The 12104-nt window shown below is 39.0% G+C and overlaps 1 protein-coding gene across 2 annotated transcripts in view; it reads right to left on the bottom strand.

Moving 5' to 3' along the window:
- Positions 1–8952, bottom strand: part of ddr2a (discoidin domain receptor tyrosine kinase 2a) — a 49980-nt gene extending 41028 nt beyond the window's left edge. For both annotated transcript variants that reach the window (XM_053635974.1, XM_053635975.1), the window contains exon 1: positions 7633–8952. The gene's annotated coding sequence lies outside the window, so the exon portion shown is untranslated. The remainder of the gene's footprint in view (positions 1–7632) is intronic.
- Between the last annotated feature and the right edge of the window lie 3152 nt (positions 8953–12104).

Genomic DNA, 12104 nt, shown 5'->3' with positions numbered 1-12104 from the left:
CTTTGGAAATGCCAATCAGTCTACCATGCATGTCTTTGGACTGGGGGAGGAAACCGGAGTACCTGGAGGAAACCTCCAAAGCACGGGGAGAACATGCAAACTCCGCACACACAGGGCCATGGTGGGAATCGAACCCCCGACCCTGGAGGTGTGAGGCGAACGTGCTAACCACTAAAAAAATTCAGATTTCAGTGTCAAGATTAGTGACTTATTACTAATTGCATAACAATGACTTGTTCCTACAGCTAAGTAGTTAAATACATTTTTAGTTGATGTTACACATTTAGATGGACAACAGCACATTAGTGTCATTGCTTCTCATTTTTTTTTCTCTCTGTCCTTCTTGGGTTTCACTAATGTCTTAATGTCCTGAAATCCATGATTGGATTTGGAGTATTTGCACTGCTTTGTCACAGTCCTTGGCTGTTTTTATGTCTTCATTCCTACATATGTACTGTATAATGTACTCGCTGAACTTTGACCAAATATTGTTTTAGGGAGTTGCCAGAAATGCCATAACTGCTTGCATTACATAATTTAACACCGATATTTTAAACCAGTTTTGTCAGGAAGTGTTGAGGCACTTTTTACTGCATCACCAATTAATCCCGTTGTCACTAGTTTAGAATAATTAATACCTCAGCAGCACAAATGCAATAATTTAGTCATTCTGTTTTGTTGGGTAAATGTTCACACATATCTGCACTATCCTCTTTAGCTGACTCAGCAATGGAGATTTGATTTCCTCAGGAAGTTGTCGGTGCATCTTTACAAGCATAGATATTTGGTTGGTATTTTTTGTTTATTTGTTTGTTCTTTCAAATCAAAAGGCTGCTTCAATGTTAAACTGGAATGTAGCATTGAACTGGAACTCAAAAGCATGAATACGCTTTTGATCCTTAAATTTGAAGCAAACATTTATATGTAATCAAAATTCAAGAATTTATCCAATTAACCACTCATGTTCATTTAAATGTTATGAAGCATTATATCTCCAACTGGGTAGATTTCTCTGTGTCAACAATTTTCAAACCACTGAGCTCATGGTAATGTTTGTAATGTAGTGATAAACAGGTTGAATACAGACTAAATGCCCTTAATAGTCCTTAAAATATATATAAAGGTTTTTGAGTTTGTCATTTAAGTTCGTGGAAACCAGCATGGTGGTGCATCGAAAGCAGCTGGATGATAAACAGTCCCATCTTCCAATCATGCATTAAACGCAGAGTCAACAATTTAAAAAAATAAAACACTTCAGGTCACTTTTTTGTGGTATTTGGCATTATTAAGTCATTGAAATATCTGTTTAGAGCAGAACTTCTGGGTCCTGTAAGTGGCCTGTAAAATGCCTAGCCTAGCTTTGAAGGGCTGTATTTTAAATTTCAAACATTTTCCAAAATCACTGAATACACCTTAAATAACAGTAGTCATGCATGAATAACTAAAGGTGTGGTGTCGGTGTATAAAAAACGCTTTTGAGAAACGCAGGCAGGTTTTAAGGCAGCCGTTATCTGTTGACTCACAGCATGGTCCACGGTTTACAAAATCTGTTTGCAATTAGAGCACAGGCAGTTGGGAGTGCTGCAGAGCGAGAGCCGTCATTGCACTGTAATTCTACTAATTGACCTGAAAATGACAGTGAAGGGCCCTTGAAACGTAGCCTTTTCATTTGCAACAGATACAAACACAGCCTAATTTTAGCTCATTTCAAACCATGTATGAACTCTTGTCATATCTGTACCAGTAGTATAATTACCATGATGGAAATAGAAGCCTGTAGTTTCAGGAAAACCTACTGTAGAGATGATGTGAAGTAGCACACAAATAAACCTGATTTTCGCTCTTCTCAAGTCACTTAAGATGCACAAAATTCCACTCGTAAATTGTTCTAGCAGTTTTGGCTTTCGCAGTAAGGATGCAACATGAAAAATGAACGCTATATCAAATCATTTTGCTGTGTGCGGTGTGATGTTTATATGGGGTCACAGGTTCATCGGATCTAACAAGTGTGAATTCGATTTCATTCTTATAATGGTTTTAACAATATAAAATGCTGTCCATAAAATCTGGATGTAGATTTAGATCCCTAAAGAGCAAACCAGTGGTCACAATGGCAAGAAAAGAGACTTCCTGAGACACAAGAAGTAGGAATCTTCAGAAGAACCAGGGTGACCCAGATAGTGAGGTTATATGTCCACGGTTGTATTCTACAACGTCAAACAGTACTAATAGTGTTAAGGATGTTCAGTATGAGCATCATAGTCTTTATGATTACAGCAGTGGATCAAAGGCTTCCAAGTGAGATTATCCACAGACACAAGAGTGAGTTTTGGACATAAAGTGTAATATGTAGGGTGTCTATGTGAAACCATCCACAGCAAACTTTCTATAAATCACTTTGGTCAAAATAATGCAGGCATGTCACTTTAAACCATGTCACATGACAGGTTCACCTAACGTGTTTTAATATATCACAAGGCGTCTTTCAATCACATAATTTAGCAATATAATAGCATTATTGTATTATACAGTAGATATTGTTACATGAGTAGAGGGCCTCAACTATTTGATGGTTTAAAGCTCTTAAAACAGCAGAGGTGCCTCGAAACATCTCAGTGAACACATGAATACCCTTAATTATGATTATAGCTTATTAAAAAGCACCTGAGTAGGTAAAAAAAAACCCAGGCATTTTATTAGGAACATTACGTGCACAAGCTCTATGCATACTTCTTGGAAAGTTCATGTTAATATAAATACATTTCACGATTTGTGGTAATTCTCGTTTATTTATATTTAACTAATTCATGAGTTGATTGTGGGATTAATGTTTAAAAAAAAAAAGAAGATTTATTTTATTATTAATTTTTATTGATACTGTATGCCCGTTCTACATCTTCTGTGAGCTCATGTTCACACATTTATATCTACCCATAAACAAGAAGGAAACATCCATCCATCTGTCCATTTTTCTTACCGCTAATCCTATACAGGATCACGGGAGATTCTATCCCAGGAAACTCGGGGCACGAGGAGGGGGACACCCTGGATGGGGTTCCAATCCATCGCAGGGCACAGTTGCACACACATTCACACACTATGGAAAATTTGGAAATGCCAGTCACCCAACAACACATGTCTTTGGACTAGGGGAGGAAACCAGAGTACCTGGAGGAAACCCTGGAAGCTTGGGGAGAACATGCAAACTCCATGCACACGGGGCTGAGCCCCCAACTGCAGAGGCACAAGGTGCTAAAAAAGTGCTAACCACTAAGCCACCATACCAAGAAAGGAGCGTGTGATTTTTCATTTCAAGACAACTAACATATCATTGCAGATATTTTACTTTTATGAGAATACATGAAAGTCTAATCAAATAGCCCTTCCAGCTAAAGTGAATCCAGGTTATGGCAAGTATGTGTTGACTTGATCGGAGTTACTATATGTCATATTGCACAGGAAACAGCTGGAGCATGTGATTACATGAGAAATGTTCACGTTAATCAGGACCGATGCTGTCGAAAAACTTTGCAGCTATTCATTTCATTTCAGTCCAATCTATAATCCAGTTAAAAAACACATGTTTACGATAGGTATGGCTAAAATTATATAGTCCTCTAAGAAAATGCTGTTGCATATGCCTTTACACCTTTACAAAACAGATCTAACAACAATACCAGTGTTTCCTTGTGTAATCCCCAGTGCAACATTAAACCCAATGACCTCACCCTGAGGAGAACAATGGCCCATTTCCTACAAAAAAAAAAAAAAAAAAAAAGGACTAACTTCACACAGAGTTCTGTGTGAATATTGTGTGACCGGGACTTAGTTAGAGCTGTCAGTACTTTATAATTAATAGACCATAATAAACATGTAATTTATACTGTATACTATATATAATATAAATGCAATATTATTAAACTATTCCACAGACATTATTTCTGTCTTTCTATATATTGGATTGTTAATGCTGTAATGCTGATATTATAATTTTCTGTAAAATTGATATGGAAAGGACATGTGAACGGAAACATCTCTGTATCCATCCATCCATTTTCTATATCACTTTTCCTACAGGGTCACGGGGAACCTGGAGCCTATCCTGTGGAGCATGGGACACAAGGCGGGGTACACTCTGGACGGGGTGCCAATCCATCACAGGGCACAATCGCATACACCCTCACACACCCATTCATACACTACGGACACTTTGGACATGCCAATCGGCGTACCATGGATGTATTTGGACTGGGGGAGGAAACCGGAGTACCCGGAGGAAACCCCCGCAGCACGAGGAGAACATGCAAACTCACAGGGAAGTGGCGGGAATCGAACCCCTGACCCTGGAGGTGTGAGGAGAACGTGCTAACCACTAAGCCACCGCACCCAATTACCCTGTATATTGTAATAAATATGACGAAACCATTTCACCCTACAAGCTAAAGATGTATTAGTTACGGGAGTTACTAGAGTTATATCACAGTAATAGGTACGGGTCAGGGACGTAAGTTTAAATGTTACGCCAGTATTTAAGCGGGGAAAGTTCTCTGTATTCAGACTCGACTTATGCAGGTTGAATTTCTGGGCTTTCCTTTCAGATCATTCAGACATTTACCTGTGTGTGGTTCATACCTTGGTGGTTGCCAGATTTTTCATGTCTGAAATGGGGTTTTTCAATAGTGTCTAAACCACTGCCTTTAAATACAAGCACTTTTCTAAAGACTTTGAAGAGACAGAATTAAATAAGTAATAGTGTCATTCTAGTGTACTTAATTTTGTCCTCAAATGACATTCCATTGTTTTTTTGAGTGTATTCACAACCTAAAACATGAACTTCAGAGTGACAAGTGATGCAAGGTCCAAGATCAGAATCTTCACAAGCGTCACTAAGACTTATCTCTGTTTTAGGCAAATGACGCCCTGCTAGCGCAGCTTTCATTCAATTGTAACACATCCGAGTAACACATAAGTCTGTAGATATGTCTCAAGTATGAATAACGATGTGATTTGATAAAGCCCAACATCTGGGATAAGAGTTCAGCAGCTAGTGTAGGCCCCACATCCCTATTTTACATTTCCTCCTAAATCTGCTAAATGGCAGAAGCAGCAACTGGTAATGCTCAAATATTGTCAAGCAAGTGGGCCACATTTACAATGAAAACCCATTCCAGGACCAGAAACATACACACCGTCTGCTAGAGTATTGAAGCTGAGCTTGTTAAAACTGGGTGGAGGATAACTCAAACCTGATATTTTCTTCAGCCATGCATTCAACATGCTGCTATTTATACACACCAAACAACTTGTTGTTAAGACAGGGACTGTGTCTCTGTTCTCTGAATTCGGCCAAATGAATACCAAATGGATTTGTCAGATGGAGAGCAATGGGAGAAGGAAATGAAACATGAGGGCCTCAGCTGTTTTGAATCTCAAATCCAAATTACAGATTACACCAGACGTCTCTGATTTCCAGTCATTCCTGACTGTGCTCTCACCCAAGTGGCCTGCATTTCTAATCGAAACTGACATGTTCACGATCCCAAATGATAATACTGTACATTACCATTGTTCAAAGAGTAAAGTATCTTCTGCAGCTTGAAGAATCTGGAGCAATAAACTCAACGACGCAAAACAGTGGAAAAGTACTGGAAAAATGTATACCGCTCGCTACCCTGACTTTAGATGCACAGCTATAAAATGGGAAATACTGTAGCTAAAAGTGCCTGTGTTGTAGTGTGTGTAGTGTTTTAAAATTTAGGGGATAGCCCAATTTTCCATAATAACTTAAAGCATATGTGAAGGTTTTAGAAAGTGCTATCTAATCTAATCTAATGCCCGTAGTCAGCCCATGAACCATGTCTAATAGAAACAAGAGTACTCGAAATACCATGGGACAGTCCTGGACTGTTCTGGTTTTATGTAATAAGTCGCATAGTTCGAGCCATTTACTTAAACACAGCTGGAAAAAAATGTGTTTATCAGCGCTCTGTAAAAAAGAAAGCGCGTTGTAATACAGATACAAGAACCAAGGGGTCCAAGCACTGAAAATACAGTAGCCCTGTAGTGTTTTTTTATTCTTATTATTATAACACTTGCTTAATGGACATCTATGGCAGCCCATAGAACCATTCACTCACGTTTTTAATACAATTTGGAATATGGATTTGACACTGTCCCAATTGTAAAATATATATATGTATGTGTATATATATATATATATATATATATATATATATATATATATATATATATATATATAAGAATTTGTCAGTAATAAGTTAAGAAAATTGACGATGGCAAAGACATCAAGAACGACGTGAGCCGGTATTTCAGTGATGTTTTGCATTGGTAGGTACTGTAGGTTTAAGACCACGCCCTGAAGGTCAAATATAGATGCTGTGTCTTTGCAAAACTAGGTGGCGCTATAATTAAAGAATAAATGAAAACCGCTCATGAAAATCTCTGTCACGAAAGCAGTTTCATCTGGAAACTGATTCCGTTTTCCAAAACTAAACAAAGTTCTAGTTATTTATTTTAGATTTAGATGTATTTGATGTTTCCAATCTTCCTATACAGCATGCAGTTTGTAATATGGGACATAAACGTTTAAAATAGGGTTCTTCAAAAGATCTTTTGTATAGTTAAGGGTACTTATTGTCCTACAAGTATTGCAGTTCGGAACCTTTTCTGATAGATACTTTTAAGGGTTCTGTCAGAGGGACAACTGAAAAATCCTTAAGCGTTCTAGATTTGACCTGTGAATTGTGTACCTTTTCTGAATAATCTGGGATTAAATCGAAATAGTTTCTAAAAATAAGCATAAACACACCACGAAGTATGTTTTAGGACCACATTTAAGACCGAAATGTTTTAAATGAATTAATCAAATAAGGTAAATAAGGAATTGCTGATTATTATCTTAAAAAAAGTTATATTTACTGTCTTTGTTGAACATTATTGAGCATGACAAATATTTATACCTGAGTACCTGATACTTTCCATGAATAATAATAATAATAAAAGGATTGTAATTTAAATGAACTTGATATCTTTGTGATACAAAAAAGTACAAAGTGACGCTCCTCTAAATCTATCGTTCCTAGTTTCACCAAGACATCTCTTAAAGCACTCTGTATAATTATTGCCGTGAAGAATACACTGAAAAATGCCCTGAGAATAGTGTAGAAAAAAAGGTTGATGGATGAATTCGCATTTCCACTGTGCATGACATCATACATCATGATGGACTAAAATTGCATAACAGTCTATAAAGAAAAGCAACCAAAAGCAAAATGAAGCACTTCATTCCAAACGGTTTGAAAAGATCAAACGTTCCCATAGATGGTCCCCATATTTGCTAAGGATGCAGTGTGGATCGAGTATGAGATTACTCTGTTATCCACTATTTTAGCCTGCCATGCAATCAGCACTTCTTCCAGAGAAACGGCTCAGCATAAAAGAAACGCACAAAGAAAATCAAAGCAAAAAAGAATCTCAGTGGACATGGATATACAGGGGGGGGGAACCTAAAATTCCTTCTTTGTTGCCCTAAATCACATGCAGGCAAAAGCCCAATTTCGAGCAAGAAAAATAAACATCTCAAAGTTTTTGCAAGACTTAATGCAAACTTACTGTTTGAATCCTGCTTCTCTTAAACCATTTGTCCAGTGTGATGTTAATTCCAACTAGTGAGAAAGAAAACCAAAGTAAAATCCAGGCTGTTCCTTTCTCTCTATACTCACTTAGACCTCATATCCAGGCACACTGAGCTGATGTAAGACAGCTCTGGAGAGAGAGAAAGAAAAAGAGAGAGAGAGAGAGAGAGAGAGAGAGAGAGAGAGAGAGAAACTAACATTCTGAGGATTCTTGGGTACATGCCAAAGTCCCAGAATTCCATATGCCATACAGAAGGTTTCAATTAAGTCAGAGTCCAGTGGCCAATCAGAGAACTTTTTTTTTTATGCTTTAAGCAAATACTGAAAAGATCATAACTCTCAATGCACAAAGTATTTATAGAGAGCTGTGAGAAGGGCTGTGATCCACCCCACCCCCCAGTTTCATCTAACTCTCAGTAGTCGCCGCTATTCTGTGGAAGCTTAGCAGTGCTTCTACGTAAACAGGAGATGGATTCAGTGCAAAAAAAAAAAAAAATTAAACAAACAAACAAAACGTTTCATATCTGCTTTGAATTCATAAATTACAATTGAATACTTGGGCCACAATTATTCAGCGTCATAAAATGGGATCTAAATCCACATTTCTGAACATTTGCTTTGTGACAACGTCGATTAAAAACAAAAACAAAAAAAGCACTTTGCAGATAAAAGTGAACGGAATTGAAAAGTTGAATCAGGTGCACACTCACCAGCCATTTTACCAGTCAAGGACACCATAGTAATACTGGGTAGGACTTCTTTTTGCTCTCAGAACAGCCTCAAATTCTTCCTGGCATGGATGAGACATGGTGTTGGAAACATTCCTTTGATATCCTGGTCCATATTGGTGTGATCGTATCATATACAGTAATTGCTGCAGACCTGGTGACAATACTCGGATAGGCTGTGGCATGCAAATGAGGAAGGGACCCAATGTGAGACATGAAAACCTTCCCCACATCCCACAACATTACACCACCACCACCAGCCTGAATTGTTTACACACGACATGATGGATTCATGCAGTTGATGCCAAATTCGGACCCTACCATCTGCATGTTGCAGCACAAATCGAGATGTATCAGACCAGATGACGTTTTTTTTCAGTCTTCAGCTGTCCAGTTTCAGTGATCCTGTGCCCACTGTAGCCTCAGATTCCTGTTTTTGGCTGACAGGAGTGAAACCCGATGTGCTCTTCTGCTGATTTAGCCCATTAGCCTCAAGGTTTAATGTGTTGTCCTTTCTGAAATGTTTTTCTACTCACCACGGTTGTAAAGAGTGGTTATTTAAGTTACTGTAGCCTTCCGATCAGCTTAAAACAGTCTGGCCATACTCTGCTGACCTAAAGGACCCAAGAAAACATTCCCCAAATCATTACACCACCACCAGCAGCCAGAACTGTTGACATGATGCAGATTGGGTCCATAGATTCATTCATGCTGTTAACACCAAAGTCTGACCCTACCATCTCACCCAAACATCACTGGATGTTTTTTGTTTCTCGCACCACTCGATGTAAACTCTACAAACTGTTGTGTGTGAAAATCCCACACTAAAAATTAGGAATAAACACTTGCGGGCATGCTGTTCTAGCAAAATAATCCACAGCTGATGTGGCTGGTGTGATGGAGCCTGACACAAAGCGGTATTACTGTTACTACAAGGAAGTTGATTATTTAACAATAGCAGCATTGTATTCCTCTTATAAAATAGCAATTTGACAACAATCTAAGGTTAATAATAAATGAAAAGTATAGTGTTGATGAAATGACAAAAGTATCATTGTTGATATGATGAGGTTTTCTGTGAGGGGAGGAGCCGCAGCCGTCCGCTCGGAAGTCCATTGCCATTGCCCTGAGTCGTGGGGGATGACAGCGTGTATGGGGACTGGAGTGTTTTTTTCTCTCTCTCTCCCTCTTGCTGTCTCTCTTGCTTGCTCCTTCTCTCTCCCCTCTTCCTCCCCTCGTCTCTCCTTTCTCTCCCAGGATGCGGGGCCAGCTGACCGAAAGACGTAGACGAGAGGGCAGCACCACACTCTCGAAAGGGTTGGAGAGGGTGTGCGTCAGGCCGGGGGACCTGAATCTGGCGGCGCAGGAGTGTGACGAGGAAGAGGGAGAAGCCAGGTTGTGATGATGCACAGCTGGCACTGATTTAGCTAATCAGTGGGAGAGAGCGAGATAAAGGAGCGTCTGAAAGCGCCGGAGAGAGAGAGAGAGAGAGAGTTCGGTTTGGGTGTTTTATTTTATGTTCGAGTTTGGTTTATTATTAAACTTTGTGTTCAGTCGGTTCCTGCCTCTTCCTTGCCCGACTTTAAAGTCTGTTACAGATATCTATGGAAGGAGTCTCCAGTGTCAGTGCTTTGTAAAAGACTGTAGGTTTTCCACCATGGGAAAGTCTCCAGAACAGAGGAGTGAAAACATGAACTAACCTGTTTTTCCCTCTCCTCTGTCAATCACAGTGACACTAACCAATCATGGGCATCTGTAAATTCATGTATGCAGAAGAGAGCAGATAGCACTTTAATCAGAGTGTGTTATACTGGCGTGTGACACAGTATGAGTAGAAATTCAAAAAGATGCTGTTGGTTGGCTTCACGTGGCTTCGAGGACACACGTATTAGCCTTAGAAAATAAAAAAACATCCATATTTTACATTTACAATGGCCCAGCAGTGGAAGCTTGGCAGTGCTGGGCTATAAACCACTGAGCCATCACGGCCCTGTTTTTATGCATTTCAAAATATTAAGATGGGCAATGTAAAGTCACTGTAGGGTCTTTTTTAATCAAATCTGCAACAAACAGGAAGTGATTTTACTTGTAAATTGTCAGGGCTTACATGCCAGCTCTTATTTGAATATGAGCTCACTCAATATGTGCCTTTGCATAGTTAAGGGTTTTTAGCTTCCAGAAGGGGTTCAGCTGTCTACTTATATGGAAAATATTTTTGTTTTTGGACTGATGAGACATTTCCCCCAAAATTAGATTCACACTCTAAAAGTTAGGTATAGAAAATGTAAGGAATAAAGTAAGGAATAAAACACTTCGGAAAATAAAGAATGATGTGGTGGTGCGATGCAGTGTGAAGCGGAGTTCCTGTTAACACCCTGAAGTCTTTCCAATAACTGCATATCCTGAGGTGTTTTATTCCTTTTATATTTATGTTATATTTACAATATTTATTCATTAAACAATGACACATTATACGTTTTATCCAGTTACATTTATAAATACATTTAATGTTGTGGACCATTTGGAAACAATTGCTCCTGTTATCACTTACAGGAGGTATAATGTAACAGTCTCTCGCTTGTCAGGTTACTGAGAAACTACAAAGTCCTCCATCCTGGAGACTTTGTTGTGTCGGAAAACGTAACGTTACAGCTTTACCTCTGACTGTTACAAAGCATTGACACTGGAGCCTATGCTGGAACTGTAGAAACAATAACGTATTAGAACTAGCACAGTGATATAAACCTGTGATTTGCATTACAGCCAAAACTACTGTCAGGGATGCTGTTATAGGAAATTAATCCACACCTTTTGACCAATCAGAATCAAGAATTCAACAGAGTTTTGATTGAATTATTCAACCTCAATCAATCTGTACAGTATAGCTACAAATTACTCAGGATATGGAAATTTTATAAAAGATTTTTATTATTATTATTTTTATTGTTATTTATTTTCAGATTTTTTGGTAGATAGGTAGAGAGAGAGAAAGATAGAGATAGGGGTATATAGAGAGAGGGGTAGATAGAGAGAGAGAGGGGTACATAGAGACAGAGAGAGAGAAAGATAGAGAGAGAGGTACATAGAGGGAGAGGTAGAGAGAGACAGTGAGAGAGAGGTAGAGAGCGAGAGGGGTAGAGAGAGAAAGATAGAGAGAGAGGGGGTAGAGAGAGACAGAGAGGTAGAGAGAGGTACATAGAGAGGTTTAGATAGAGGTACATAGAGAGAGGTAGAGAGAGAAAGATAGAGAGAGAGGTACATAGAGAGAGAGACAGACAGAGAGAGAGAGAGAAACTGTCTATGGGTGCACATTTCCGAAATGGCTGTAGTGTGGTGGTGGTTACAGTCACCGGCCAATCATAACCTCCCTCATAAACCCAAGCTGGAAAATTTATTCCATTGATCCGTGGTCAAACACCTATGTGCGCACACACAGACACAGACACACACACACACACACACACACACACACGCTTGTCTTAGAATCCTTGTGAAGTCTTTCTATGACATTATTATTGATACAGCTAATTAACGTTATGTTTACACCTGAATCTAACCCTTACTTTAACCTCGGTAACCGAAATAAAATAAAAACTGCATAAAAAAAAGGCAGTATTCCTCGTAGGGACCAGACAAACATCGTCACAAGTTCAAAACTGCCAGATATTCCCATCCATGTTGGAACAGTGATACCCACCAGGATATAAACACCCCCCCCCCC

The sequence above is a fragment of the Ictalurus furcatus genome, chromosome 11, assembly GCF_023375685.1.
Source record: "Ictalurus furcatus strain D&B chromosome 11, Billie_1.0, whole genome shotgun sequence".
NCBI classification, from domain to species: Eukaryota; Metazoa; Chordata; class Actinopteri; order Siluriformes; family Ictaluridae; genus Ictalurus; species Ictalurus furcatus.
Note: the sequence above shows the minus strand (reverse complement) of the source record. Positions and strands in the feature narration are given on the sequence as shown.